Source organism: Piliocolobus tephrosceles, chromosome 1 (genome assembly GCF_002776525.5).
Source record: "Piliocolobus tephrosceles isolate RC106 chromosome 1, ASM277652v3, whole genome shotgun sequence".
Lineage (NCBI taxonomy): Eukaryota > Metazoa > Chordata > Mammalia > Primates > Cercopithecidae > Piliocolobus > Piliocolobus tephrosceles.
The window spans coordinates 67,161,100-67,176,458 of record NC_045434.1 but is presented as its reverse complement, the minus strand read 5'-3'; the positions used below and the strand labels follow the sequence as shown (position 1 = coordinate 67,176,458).

General features: G+C 42.4%; 1 protein-coding gene and 1 non-coding gene across 9 annotated transcripts in view; one reads left to right on the top strand and one right to left on the bottom strand.

Moving 5' to 3' along the window:
* Positions 1-15,359, bottom strand: part of HHAT (hedgehog acyltransferase) — a 346,361-nt gene that overhangs the window by 285,002 nt on the left and 46,000 nt on the right. The window lies entirely within an intron of this gene.
* Positions 10,564-10,675, top strand: LOC111531119. Its single transcript, XR_002728143.1, has one exon. It is a non-coding gene; the product is annotated as a U5 spliceosomal RNA (small nuclear RNA).

Below are 15,359 nucleotides of genomic sequence, written 5' to 3'. Positions count from 1 at the left end.
GGGCCTGGGATTCTGCATTTCTAACAAGCTTCCAGATGATGTGATACTACCAGCCTGGGGACTGATCTGCATGACTGATGAAGCCTTCCTACAGCTGAATGTTCATAAACTCACAGAATCCTTAACAGCTCAGCCTACCCCATACCATTCCCAGCCAGGGAGGGCACACACTCCGAAGCTGCTACCTAACACTCACCAACAGAGCAGTCATCCTCCTGTTCACCGTTCAAAGCTCGGAGCACCCAGACTTCGGAATTCACTGAATAAGATAACAAATGTGACTGTTTATTCCGAGGCTTGCATTCTGCTACCAGGCAATACTAAGGACTCTGAGAGACACAATCGTTCTGGGTTTCTTAAATAGTAACTCTAACTTCCTGGCAAAACACTTTTTCCTTTCTTAACAAAGGAAAGGGTCTGGGCCTAGTGTTTGTAACTGCCGCTTTTCCTACCCACAATGGAGTTCTACTCTAGGCACCATGAGGAGCTCAAAGTCTAAATGGGAACACCCCCAGCACCAAGACCACCACACCCCACAACGAAGACACACTAAAAATCCACTGCAAAGTGAGAGGGGTAACAGTGCTACAACTCAACTTCATATGCCCAGGAAACTGACAGACCTGTCCTTTCTTCCCATACAATCACTGATGAACATTCGAGTATGTGTTTTCTAATTACAACCTCATAACAATCTTTAAAGTAGTTCATTTGTTTAATAGACCTTATCTTTTAGAGAGTTTTCAGTTCACAGAAGAATTAAGCACAATGTACAGAGAGTTCCCATAGACCCCTTAACCCCTCTCCATCAGCATCCCCCACCACACTAACGTATTTGTTCCAACTGGTGAACCTACACTGATTCATCATTGTCACCCAAAGTCCATAGTTTACATTAGGGTTCACTCTTGATGTTGCATATTCTATGGGTTTGGTCAAATGTATAAAAACACATATCCACCATTTTCATATCATACGGAATAGTTTCACTGCCCTAAAAATCCTCTGTACTCTACCTCTTCATCCCTCCCACCCTGACCCTGCCCCCCCTCAATCCCTGGCAAACAGTGATCTTTTTACTGTCTCCATATTTTACTTTTTTCAGAATGTCATGTAGTTGAAATAAATGCATTTTGGTTTTTTGTTTTGTTTTGTTTTGTTTTTTTCTGTCAGCAATTTGAAGCTCTTTTTATTTGAGACAGTCTCACTCTGTTGCCCAGGCTGGAGTGCAGTGGCACAACCTCGGCTCACTGCAACCTCTGCCTCCCAGGCTCAAGTGATTGTCGTGCCTCAGTCTCCCAAGGGGCTGGGACTACAGGTGCATACCACTATACCTGGCTAATTTTAGTACTTTTAGTAGAGACAGGGTTTCACCACATTGGCCAGGCTGGTCTCAAACTCCTGACCTCAAGTGATCCACCAGCCTCAGCCTCCCAAAATGCGGGGATTACAGGCATAAGCCACTGCGCCTGGCCTGAAGCTCATTTTTCCTTTTTTCTTCTTTTTTCTTTTTTGAGTAGTTCTGTTTTTTATCTCCGTGTTACTAATGAGTTAACTGGAGCTCAGAGAAAGCAGATTCTTTGTCCAAATCTAGTAAGGGGCAGAACTGGGTTTCAAACGTAGGCCTGTCTGATGCCAAGGAGGAAACCCTCTTCTGAGATGTTTCTACTCATGCTTGTCCCTGTACCTGGACTCTCTGCCCTTCCCACCCCTTTGGCCCACAAAACTATTTGACTAGACAATCTCCAACCCAGAGTGCACCTCATTAATGCCCCATAACCACAAAGCCAGCCCAGTGATGTGCACAAAACACTCACTAAATAGTACAATTCAAATGTCAGCGCAGAAGTGAAGCTTTCCCATCCCTGCGCCTCCCAGGTGGACCTCATTGCACTCCCTTCTCTGTCATCCACATCTCAATTCTAGAACTTTTATTATGGCATATTTATTATATTACTTTTATTCATGTATTTTCTCTCTGGAGGGAAAAATGGAGTTCTCCGAGAGCAAGAACCTTGACTTAAATCTGTCTCCTATATGCCCAACATTCAGTAAGCCTTTAAAATGGCGGGGAGCAGGAAGGGAGCCAAAAAATCAGGCCATCTAGTACTTGTCACATTTCTCCCCCTGTTTTAACTTGGAAAAGTCACTTAACTATCTGGACTTGAATTTCCTTGCGTGTAAAATGAAGGGCTCCACTAGCACAATGTCTAAGATTCCTTTCAGAAAACGGGAAAGACAGTTATTTTCCAGGCTAAAGGAAAGAAATACTAAGAAAGTGCTTGTCACCCACCCGTGGAGAGGGGGTGGTCCCCCCTTCTCACACCCCTATGTCACTAGGGAAGAAAGTTATAAGAAAAAATTCCTGGCAAGTGAGAACTTGCCCTAGCAACTCACTACTGAGTAAATCTTTCCTCCTTCTAGCCTTGAATTCTCATCGCCCTTAAACCTTGCCAGATCACAGCTCACTCTCAGCCGCTTAGCTGGAGTACTGTGTTGTTATCACAAGGGATGGCTAAAATTCTGGTTCTGTGCTCTCTTGCATTCCCCAGAAAATTGAGGACTATTCTCCAGCTGAAAACAACACAAATGCATAGCTACTGAGGCCTGGTCAATAGACTAAAATATAAAGTACCAAGCCAAGTGCCAAGGCACTCACCAAGACGCCCTAAGTGAATGAGAGAAATTCACCCTGTCACCACATCAGTTAGCTCAGTCTGCTAGTTCCTCAATCCAGATCCCTGGCCCCACTGTTTTCGGAGTCTTTTTGGATTTTTTTTGTAATCAGTCCATGACCTGCTGAATAGTTCCACTGTTTATCTCCTAGTGAGATGGGTCAGGAGCACTGTTTTATTATGCCTGTTGATGGCATTTGTAGATAGCTTGCTATCAGCTCAGAAGTTTACATCTACAAATGATGCAGACTCTAAGAAAGGCCATGGATGAGCCTTAAAAATGATTTGAGGTCAGGTGCAGTGGCTCACGCCTATAATCCCAGCACTTTGGAAAGCTGAGGTGGGTGGATAGCTTGAGGCCAGGAGCTCGAGACCAGCCTGGCCAACATGGTGAAACCCCGTCTCTACTAAAAATACAAAAATTAGCTGGGAGTGCTGGTGCATACTTACAATCCCAGCTACTCGGAAGGCTGAGACATGAAAAACACTTGAACCTGGGAGGTGGAGGTTGCAGTGAACCGAGATCATGCCACTGCACTCCAACCTAGGTAACAGAGCAAGACTCTGTCTCAAAAAAATAAAAATAAATAAAACCTTTTAAAAAATGATTTGACCCATTGTATAATCATTCAAATGGTTCAAGAAATTTTATTGAGCATCTAGTATATGCTGCTTCATATACTCAATCACAGCACATCAATTAGGCTTTGATATACAGGGAAGTCTTGGAGTTACTGCAAAATCGTTTTCCTCCCTGTACTACATGCTAGACCTACTTCAATTCTGCAGACTGTTCTCTACTCACTTCTACCCATTTGACCTAATTCCTTCCATCCCATGCCCCCTACACAGCACCAAAGTAATATTTTTAAGAGCATACTTGATCATGTTATTTCCCCCACTTAATATTCTTCATGTGCTCCCCTTAGCATTCCAGAGAAACTTCTCAGTGAGACTCACGCAGTTCTTCATAAAATGGCCCTGTCCCCCTGTCCACCCTTCCATCGTCCTACCTAACCTTCACTGCCCCACCATCCCACATTACAACTGCATGGGCCCCTCTGACCCCACAGCACCACATTCATGCAGCTGGGCCTCCCACACTTTGCTCCCTCTATTTGGAAAAACCATCACTGAAGCATCATGTGAATGAGGACCTACCTTTCAGGTCTCAGCTCAGGCAAGCCTTCTCCCAGGAAGCCTTTCCTAATCCATCCATTCAGCCTGGACTCGGTGTCCCTTGCCTATGCTCTCATAATATGCCACTATGGTTACCTGTATCAGAGCAACTTATCCCACTTTGCTTCTTATTTTTTTATTTTATTTTATGTTATTTTATTTTGAGACAGAGTCTCGCTCTGTCGCCCAGGCTGGAGTGCAGGGGTGCGATCTCAGCTCACTGCAAGCTCTGCCTCCCGGGGTCACACCATTCTTCTGCCTCAGCTGCCCGAGCAGCTGGGACTACAGGTGCCCGCCACCACGCCCGGCTAATTTTTTTTTTTTTTTGTATTTTTAGTAGAGACGCAGTTTCACCGTGTTAGCCAAGATGGTCTCGATCTCCTGACCTTGTGATCCTCTCGCCTCAGCCTCCCAAAGTGCTGGGATTACAGGCGTGAGCCACCGTGCCCAGCTTATTTTATTTTATTTTTGAGATGGAGTCTCGCTCTGTCACTAGGTTGGAGTGCAGTGGCATGATCTCGGCTTACTGCAACCTCCACCTCCCGAGTTCAAGCGATTCTCCTGCTTCAGCTCCCAAGAAGCTGGAATTACAGGCATGCACTGCCACGCCCAACTAATTTTTGTATTTTTAGTAGAGATGGGGTTTCACCACGTTGGCCAGGCTGATCTTGAACTCCTGACTGCAAGTGATCCACCCTCCTCGGCCTCCCAAAGTGCTGGGATTACAGGCGTGAGCCACCGTGCCCAGCCCCCATTGTGTTTTAATTACAGGTTACTGAGCTGTCTCTCCACTAGACTGTGAGCTTCTTTCCGACAGGGTCTACATGTATATTAAGCATTGTATCCTTCAATAAACATAATATATTAGATGCTCAATAAAAGTTTGAAAAATTTGAATGATTATACAATGAGTCAAACTATTTTTAGGAACCTGGTATCAGCACAGTCTGCTGGGAAAGGGGAAGAAGAGATACCAAAAGTGAAGAACCTAGTTTCTGGCTTAGAATGCCTTTATAACCCCAGGTAGGGAGAAAATATAAGCTCACAGAATAGTTCCAGTGGATGATCTGCTCTGCAGATTATCCTGACGAACTCAAGGCCCACTCTCTGAAAAATCAATTACTGACTCTCAAGACATGGCCAAAGCATAGTATTATTACAATAGAGGACCCATTTCATATTCATAAGAAACACACAAACTAAAGTATGGAAAACACCTGGAATACAGCCAGGAATGTATGAAGTACTATGTCCTTGTTTGTTCAGTAAATATATAAATAAACAAACAAACAACAAACTCGATTTTACTTTGATAGGCCCAGAAACACAACTCCAGGAGTTTTCAAGCTGCACATCCTGAAACAGTTAGAAGCACCCATAGTTAGAATATGAGAGAGTTCAGCTGTTCAAGATCCCAAACCCAGTCCAAAAAAAGGAAAGAAGAAAGTTCTAGAGACTGTGGACTGAAAAGTGAGTCCACGGTTAACAAAAAGGAACTTCAGCATTCAGGAAAGCAACCATCTTAATCTTTTCCTAAGAAAAAAACATCTGCTTGTACAACAGGTACTGCCAATTAACTCAACCATGACTATTTAATCCTCTCTAGCATTACTTCCTACACATTACAGGTTAGAAGGTTGAAAACTACATATCACCGAATTCCCTGTAGCTGGCAGGTCTAAAAATGGCTGAACTTCTGATGAACAAATACAAACACTATGACTCTGAGGGTAAAGGAACGAGGCATGGGCTGCGAGACTTCTGAAGAAAATGGTGGCAGAGGCCCTTTGGCTGTTCTGCAGCAGCCATGATGGAGATTCTGGGGTCCAGTCAGTTCAGAGATGCTGAAGCTGTCCGATGTGGCACCAGAGCCCTAGGTTCTCAAGCCAGGAGCTATGTGGCAGCAGATGTGTAGGGTGGCTCTCAGAACTGTTTCTGGTAGCTCACTTAGTGCCTGCTCCTACAGGTCTTTCCATTATTCTGAAATGTCTTTAAATCCCTGTAATAATTGTCTTTTTAAAATGACTGCAATAGATTCTGTTGTCTGCAGTGAAACCATGACTAACATACTATGGAAGAAATGTTTCCTGTGATTGGAATCCAGCTCCAGCTTAATAACAAAAGCATTATGAAAACAATTCACTTTGAAGGACACTAGTCTGAAATAAGTCTATTCAATGGAAGAAAATGACATGGAAGAAAACACCAGCTAGGTCAACCCAATGAATGCTCAAGAACTAGGTAATGAAGGCAGTGATTGTTTGTTAGAATACAGTCACAAATGCATTTATGTATTTCTAAACCCAAAGATATGTAATGTTCTCTATACCAGAAAAAGATAAATGTTTCAGGTGATGGATATCCCAATTACCTTTATTTGATAATTACACATTGTATAGAGGTGTCAAAGTATCAAATGTACTCCAAAAATGTGTACAACTATTGTATATCAATTTTTAAAGGAAAAAAAAAGGAAATGACCTACCTTACCAACCACTTTATATTTTTCATTATTTTTCATTATTATACCTTTTTCCTTCAGAGAAAACAGTATAGAGCTGAATATATTTACTATTTTCCTTATCTTCATATCTAGCAAGTTGTAAAAATAAAATACTACAGAAGTACTACACGTTTATTTCCTAAATAGCATTATTTGCTTATTGTTTACTTTGAGACCATATATAATATCTAATTACACTGAGTAAGAGTTATCTGCGATCAGAGAAAACCTTTATGAGGTTCTTCAAATCATAAATGTTTCCCTGCACATTCTAAGGCAGCAAACTGACCTTAATGGCCCGTAAATCTCCAGACAAGAAACACAAAAGGAGACTAATTTTCTAAGAATTCTGCACAAACGAGGAGCTGTTCTCCGAATGAACCCAGGCTAACGATTCATTGAGCAATTATTGGAAGAGTTTTCTTTTTCCTTCAACAACTGCTTTTCTCTTTCTAAAAGAATTTGAACTAAATCATTTTACTGCTTACAGTTTCCAGAGACAACTCTCTCTCCCAGTCAATACTTTCTGAAAGATAAAATGCTTCCACTAATAAAACCTTTTTTTCTGGAAATAACAAAGTCCCTGCTGAAACATCTTCACCCTCCTGCGTAGGTGAAGACGCTTACAAGTGCAGGGACGCTGCCAACAGGACAGGCCCAGGCTGCCCTGTTCTACTGTGTACCATTCCCAGCCTCTTCATTGCCCCTCGCCACACAAGCCAGGCAAATTGGTCCAGGGTAAAATGGTAAAGGGAGGTGTTTTGTGGAAGAAGAAAAGAGAAAGCCTCTTAAGACAAGAGGACCTAATTAACATGGGTAAGTTATTTCGCTTATCTTCAGCCCAACTGTCAACCTAAACTCAGTGACATCCTCTGGTCACAACTCTCTACCTACCTACCTATTTCTCAGAAGTCACTTTGGATTATGCAGGAGAGCAAGACTGCAGAATCTATTTGGTTTAATATGAATAGATTCTGTCTCCCTGCTCTGTCTATGCCATATTTCCACCTTTCCTTTCCTCCTAAAGCCAGCAAAGAAGGAAGCAAATGTTTAAAAAGAAACATTAAATTTCAAGGTGAAGTTGAAGGCACAAAACTATACTATTTTCCCCACATCTCTCAAATTGGAAAAACACTATATTTTCTACAAGGTATATGGAAAAAAAGAGCTATAAACGACGAAAAAAGGTGATAAACAAATTAGAGATCATGACAAAAAAATGTAATAGAATGAGATGACTGGAGAACAAATTACACAGAATCATGACTCCTCAGCTTCAAAATATGCTAATAAATCACACATACCATTAATGTCACTTCCCTAGAATATCAAAAAGACAAAGTGAGTCACAATAACATGGAAGGAAAAAAGATCCTCAGCCTGTTGGGGGCCACAGCCCCTAAAATGATCCTTACACTCAGAGAATTTACTCTCTGCTGAGGAAGTCTTCACACATGCAAGAAAACTGGTTTGTACAGAACGTCTCTGCAGTGGGCAAACGTAGCAAACTGGAACTCCACATGGAGGCCCAAAATGTTGGAGATCTCCAGGGCAGAAGGCCAATTAAGAAAGAAAGCATAATCTCAGAGAGAAAAAGGGAGAACTAACATTTTTGCCATCTATCTAGGGGAAGAAGAAGGGAACCCTCCATAATCCCAGATACCACCTTTCTACTTTACACACTGCCTGAAAGACCAGGGAAACAGGTGAGCAGAGCTATGTTAAAGAGTACTCCCATACATCTTTACATCTGTCCGCTTTGCCCATTAGCTGCCCAAGCTGTTCAAGAGACACCTCCCCACCCAGATCACCCGTGAACCCACCAGCCATCACAGGCAGCCCAGGAACCTGGGAGACTAGGAATGGAGACAGACAAGAACAAGACCAAGGTTCACCACATCCTCAGGGCACACTGCCCCATCCTTCCCCCACTGTGCATTGCTTCTACCATCTCTCTTCAGAAACCTATTTGTGTATTAATAAAATAACTCATCTTATTTATGATACCTGAAACTTACTTTAAAACACAGACTACAACACAGAGACTTCTGCTTTCAGGCAAGATATAGTACACACATTTATCCCTATCCCTCCGCTAATGACAGCTAAAACCCTTGGATGTAATATATAAAACAAATGCAAGGAGATTCTGAATGGTGAAAAGAGCAGACTGGGCTAGAGAGCTGAGGACCTACGGAATGACAATAAGCAAAATAAAATTAAGTATGAAGTAAATGTTGATATATTAATATTTACATTAATGCAATATTAATTATACTTAATATAACTTACTAGATGGGCTTAATAGCAAAAGTAGATCACATAAGAAAGAATTATTGAGCCAGGCGTGGTGGCTCACGCCTGTAATCCCAGAACTTTGGGAGGCTGTAATGGGTGGATCATTTGAGGCCAGGAGTTCCAGACCAGCCTGGCTGACATGGCAAAACCCCCTATCTAGTAAAAATACAAAACAATTAGCTGGGCATGGTGGCACATGCCTGTAATCCCAGCTTCTTGGGAGGCTGAGGCAGAAGAATCATTTGAACCAGGAGGCAGAGATTGCAGGGAGCCAAGATTACACCACTGCACTCCAGCTTGGATGACACAGTGAGATTTATTTATTTTTTAACCTAAGCATAGGTCAATAAAAATCACCCAATCTGAACAAGAGAGAGAGAAAACTGTAAAAATACAGCCTCAGAGACCCTTGGTATAAGAACAAAAGACCTGACATTGGTGTCATTAAGTTTTCCAGAAAGAAAGAAGAAAAAAAAATGAGGTTAAAAATACGTTCAAAGAAATAATGGCAAAAAAAAAAAAAAAAAATCCCCAAATTTGGCAATAAGCATAAACCTACAGTTTCAAGAAGCTGAATAAACTCCAATCAAATTAAACACAGTAATTAAAAGACAGAGCTTGGCAGAATGGATTGCTAGAAAAATGACCCAACTCTAGACTGTCTACAGGAATTCACTTTAAATATAATGAAATGGGGAGATGGAAAGTTAAAAGGATGGAAAAGGATATGGCATACATACATGAATCAAAAGAAAGTGGGAGTGGCTCTATCAATGGCAGATAAAGTAGACTTCAGAGAAAGAAAATCACCAGGGTCAAAAAGGGTCATTGCAGAATGGTAAAAATATCTTCTCACCAATAAGATATAAGAATCCTAAATGCGTGTGTGTATATACACATACACATATACATATATATTAAAAGCATTGTGGTTTTTCAGGGATTAGAGATGAGGAGGAGCAGGGTGAGTATGGCCACAGAAGAGGTAGCAGAGAATAGCTCTTCAAGGTCCTATATCTTTATCATGTTGGTGTTTACATGAATTTACACATGTGATAAAACTGCATATAATTATATACATATACACAAATAGGTGCCTGCAAAACAGGTGAAATCTGATTAAAGTCTGTGGGTTGTACTAATGTCAAGTTCCTGGGTTTGAGTTTACTATGGAAGATTCCCCACTGGGGAGCTAACCATCAGGTCCTCCTGTTGACAACAACAGACACCAGGGACTGCTGGGGGGGTGGGAGGGAGGACTGGCAAGGGCTGAAAAACTATTGAGTACTGTGCTCAGTACCTGGATGACAGGATTATTCACACCCTCAACCTCAGTGTCACACAATATACCCAGGTAACAAATTTGCACATGTACCCCTGGAATCTAAAATTAAAAGTTGGGGGAAAAAAAATTCCCCACTGGGGAATCTGGGTAAAGGTACACAAGGCCTCTCTGTACTATTGCTGCAACTTCCTGTAAGTGTGTAATTGTTTCAAAATAAGACGATGCTAAAGATAACAAATCGTACTCCAAGTCCCATTATAGAAAAAGGGCTAAAACGAGAGTTTCTATGGTTAACCCAGGATGGGATTTAGAACCCAGCTAGCATGTCCTCTACTTTGCCCCCTAGTGGTAGCACCAAAGGCACCCAGTGAATAACAAGGTGTGGGATCTCAAGGTGATGACTCAACATCTCATTTGCATACCCATAGTACCCTGCACATAGTAAATTCTTTAAAGCTTAAAATAATATTTCTTTTGACTCAACATTTCTAACTATGGGAAGATTAAAGAATTCTTTTTGTGCAAACTGTAGGCAGTAATTCTTTTTGTGTGAACTGTAGGCACCATCGCTGTACTAGGAGTTGCAGTTACTGCCATAATGAGTTACCCCTTACTTTCAGTATTCACTGGTTTCTCTTCAGATCGAATAAATCTTTCGCCTTTTACTAAAGATTTCCGTGGAGAGAAACAAATCAGTTTCAAACTAATTTTTTGAAGCCTTGCTTTGGCAAGGCAGATCATGTTTTACAAAAAGAAGACTCTAGGAGTGTAGCGAAGCTTCTTGTAAGTTCCAGGGTTACACATATATCGCTCTTCACTGTTAGCTTAAACACTGAATAATAAAACTTCTAAGGACATGGTTAACTCCTGTTTTCCATTTCAAAGCTCTGAATCATATATGAGTCATATATCTCAAAAGTCATATAACTTTCTCTGGTGACATCTGACTTGCTAATTAACAACATTAACATTAGAGACACAGACTGGCTTAGACAATTTAGAGAGACTCCCCTTGAAGTGATGGCCTTTAAGGCCGGACGTAGTGGCTCAAGCCTGTAATCCCAGCACTTTGGGAGGCCGAGACGGGCGGATCACAAGGTCAGGAAATCGAGACCATCCTGGCTAACACAGTAAAACCCCGTCTCTACTAAAAAATGCAAAAAAACCAGCCGGGTGAGTTGGCGGATACCTGTAGTCCCAGCTACCAGGGAGGCTGAGGTAGGAGAATGGCGTAAACCCGGGAGGCGGAGCTTGCAGTGAGCTCAGATACGGCCACTGCACTCCAGCCTGGGCGACACAGTGAGACTCCGTCTCAAAAAAATAAATAAATAAAAAATAAATAAAAAATATAAAGATCCTAAATTCAGTCACATGGTTGGAGAATTTCTGGTTGCCTGTCTTTAAAAAAGCCCCAAATCCATCCCCCTCTAGATAATATTCTATTATCTATCTACCTAGTAAGAAATTCAAAGCAAGGTGGTGATGCAAGCTCCTTAAAGGACTCCATCAATTCCACTGATCAGCTTGGTGTAAACTGGTTTCCACTGCTTGCCTAGCAAGTGTTTAATAAACGTACATATGCCAGATAGAACTTGACCTGAGATTTGCTTTCATCAAACCTGGGAGCAAAATTATGGTGGAATAACAAACCTTCATCCATCTCAAACTTTTCGGCAGCTATTGTCATCCCTGAAAGTGGCATCAGTCAGTTCCCCACACAAAGAAACCCCACTTTACATCTTCTCCCACGTGCCCCTGTGATCTCGCTCTTACCTTGCTGCTGCTGCTTAATTTCTTTTTAACAAAGGCTTATCAACTGTCATGTCATGATTTTAAAAGGTAATAACCTTTTTAAGAATGCTGACAGGCACCACTTTTAGGAAATGTACTGAGAGAAGGAAATGTTTTCCCTCCTTCCCGCTTCCCCATACCTCCCCCCAAATTTCAGATCCCGCCACTATTCAACCTGCCCTAGGCTGGAATAATCCCTTCCCCCTTTCTCTCTGGGTCTTGTTATGGCACTTACATAATTCTGAATCCTGTTACAGCACTTATATGTTTGTGTGTAAATTAACTTTAATCCACCTCTAAGGACAGTTCTTAACATTGAAAGTATCCAAATAAGGAGTCCAGAAAGAGTGAGTTAGCATTTGAAGGATTCTAATCAGAAATCTACTCCCACACATGACTACAATTCAAATAATTCCAACATGGTACCTAAAGCTGCACCTGAAAGTTAACTAGCATAAGGAATGTTAGGAATAAATATTTTATGAATGAAAAGCATGGTACTCAACATATGATGGATTAAAACTTTTCATTATTACCCTTGTACTAATGAAGTATGTAAGAATCCCTTAAGGTCAGGTGCAGTGGCTCACGCCTGTAATCCCAACACTTTGGGAGGCTGAACCAGAAGGATCGCTTGTGCCCAGGTGTTAGAGTTTACAGTGAGCTATGATCATGCTACCGCACTCCAGCCTGGATGACAGAGCAAGACTCTGTCTTTAAAAAATAAATAAATAAATAAATTAGTCTGGGTGTGGTAGCTCACACCTGTAATTCTAACAGTTTGGGGGGCCATGACAGGAGGACTGCTTAAGGCGGGGAGTTTGAGATAAGCCTGGGCAACAAAGCAAGACCCTGTATGTACAAAAATTTTAAAACTTAGCTGGATATGGTGGCACATGCTCACAGTCCCGGCTATTCTGGGAGCTATGGTGCTGGCACCACCACACTCCAGCCTGGCCAAGAGAGACCCTATCAAAAAAAAAAAAAAACCTCCCTTGAGCCCAGCACCCAAAGCACTGAAGGTCTAACACTCTCTTGGTCTGTGTCTTTTGCTTCAATAAGGCTCTATCCTCTAATCAGACTAGAAGGGTAACTGCTTCAGCCAGCAGAATAGAATTGCACCAGCCGCAGAAGGAACTTTCTGCAAGATGCTTGCTGGAGTACCTAAAGACAAACAATAGAGGCTTCACAAGCTTTCAGGAACAGGCTCAATGATGGGTTTTGTACCTCCCTATCTAATGAATGTTTGTACTTGTAGGAGAATTCAGAGTTAGACACTTTCACTGTTTAACATACCACTTGGTGGCAAGGTTGTGGGAGAGAAGACGTTTAACTCCTATTCACCTCCAAATGCCAGAAGTTACCAAGAGTAAAACCAAAGAACTTTATTTTTGTTAAACAACAAAATAGGCTTGGGTCAGTTCCAAACATAGTACTTCTATTCAAGACTCAACTCCAATCCACCTACTCCAGAGAGTCTTCTCTGATCATTCCAAGGCTAGAAACTCTCCCAGCGATTTTTGGCTACATCGACTAGGGACAATCCTACATATGGAAACACTTTGTGAAACGGCATGCCAGGGCCAGCTTTCAGGCAGGACCCACCGGCAGGGCCAACTGTCCTGGCTGTGTACAGCCCTGGCTCTTGTTACATACTTCACACATCAGTCGTATTAAAGCTAGGGGTGTCCTCCTGGAATTTTCAAATAGAGTAGAAACTTGTTGAGTAGAGAAATAATGCCTCTTACTTCCTTAACCCACAGCATTATCACAACCCAGACCAGAAAGCAGGTAGTAAGCACTGACTTGTAAACTGCTTTGTGACTGAGAAATTTCTCACCATTCTCAACAGTGGGAATGTCTTCATCTTTCCATCGAACTCCCTCAAACATTAGTAGACTCTTGATAATGTTTGCTGAGTTGAGGTGAACATGCCTATTGGGGTTGGGGACTTCTTGTAAAGGAACATTGATCTCTTGGCAACATTTGCCTTGTTTCATGTGTGTAAATTCTGGTGAGTTTACAGAGGTTAGGCCTTAACTCATTTTCATTAAGCCGCAGCCCCTCAAAGATGATTCCAGCATGTCTGTCATATCCCGCCTCCCTCCATCTGACGGGAGCAGACTAATAAGTGATTTGGCTGTGTGTGAATGTTCAGCCTGTCTTGATTAACAGAAAATTGGATTTTATACAATTTTTCCCCTTCCCAGAGAGGCTTGCTTAGCAGAGACAGATTCCTGTGTACCATGCCAGCCCCTCCAGACAAAGAATGTGGGTTGAAGAGTCTCCAAATGGCAGGGGCAAGAAACCCACGGATTAGGCCAGGCGGGGTGGCTCACACCTGTAATCCCAGCACTTTGGGAGGCCAAGGCGGGCAGATCACTTGAGGCCAGGAGTTTGAGACCACCCTAGCCAGCATGTTGAAAACCTGTCTCTACTAAAAATACAAAAAGTTAGCCAAGTATGGTGGCACATGCCTATAGGCCCTGCTACTTGGGAGGCTGGGGCACGAGAATCGCTTGGACTTGGGAGGCAGAGGTTACAGTGAACCATGGTTGTACCACTGCACTCTAACATGGGCAACAGAGCAAGACTCTGTCTCAAAAAAATAAATAAGAAAAAAAAAAAAACCCTGATTAGCGATGGAAGGCCAGGTTTGCTTCCTCCTTGTGAACACAAAGAATGGCAGCTCTTTACCCATCAGTACAAGACCTTTTGTCTAGTCTCATCCATGCTGGATTTTCTTCCTGACATGTAAATTTGCAGACAGGTAGGAAAAACATAAGATGCTAGTGATTTCCTGGTGAGAACAGGAATTGGAATTGTAGCTCTCTGCCTCAAGTAAAAATAGGATCTGCAGCCAGGTGTAGTGGCTCACGCCTGTAATCCCAACACTTTGGGAGGCCGAGGCGGGCTGATCATGAGGTCAGGAGATCAAGACCATCCTGGCTAACACGGTAAAACCCTGTCTCTACTAAAAATACAAAAAATTAGCTGGGCATGGTGGTACGTGCCTGTAGTCCCAGCTACTCGGGAGGCTGAGGCAGAAGAATCGCTCGAACCCGGGAGGCGGAGGTTGCAGTGAGCCGAGATCACATCACTGCACTCCAGCCTGGGCGACAGAGTGAGACTCTGTCTCAAAAAAAAAAAAAAAAAAAGAAAGAAAGAAAGAAAGAAAGAAAGAAAAATAGCATCTGCATTGTGAATGCATAAACAGCAAATTTGTTTATTAATTCTTAGCCACCAGGGTACCCTGCTCTGTTCTCTCTCTTTTCTATCTAGTAGTTCATGGGAAATATTATTTATTTCATTAAAAACATCCTTGAAGGCCAGGTGCAATGGCTCACGCCTGCAATCCCAGCACTTTGGGAGGCCAAGGTGGGCAGATCAGCCCACCTGGTCAGGAGTTCAAGACCAGCCTGGCCAACATAGTGAAAACCCATCTCTACTAAAAATACAAACATTAGCCAGGCATGGTGACGGGTACCTGTAGTCCCAGCTTCTTGGGAGGCTGAGGCAAGAGAATCACTTGAACCCAGAAGGCAGAGGTTGCAGTGAGCCAAGATCATGCCACTGCACTCCAGCCTGGGTGACACAGCGAGATTTTGTATGAAAAAAAAAAAAAAAA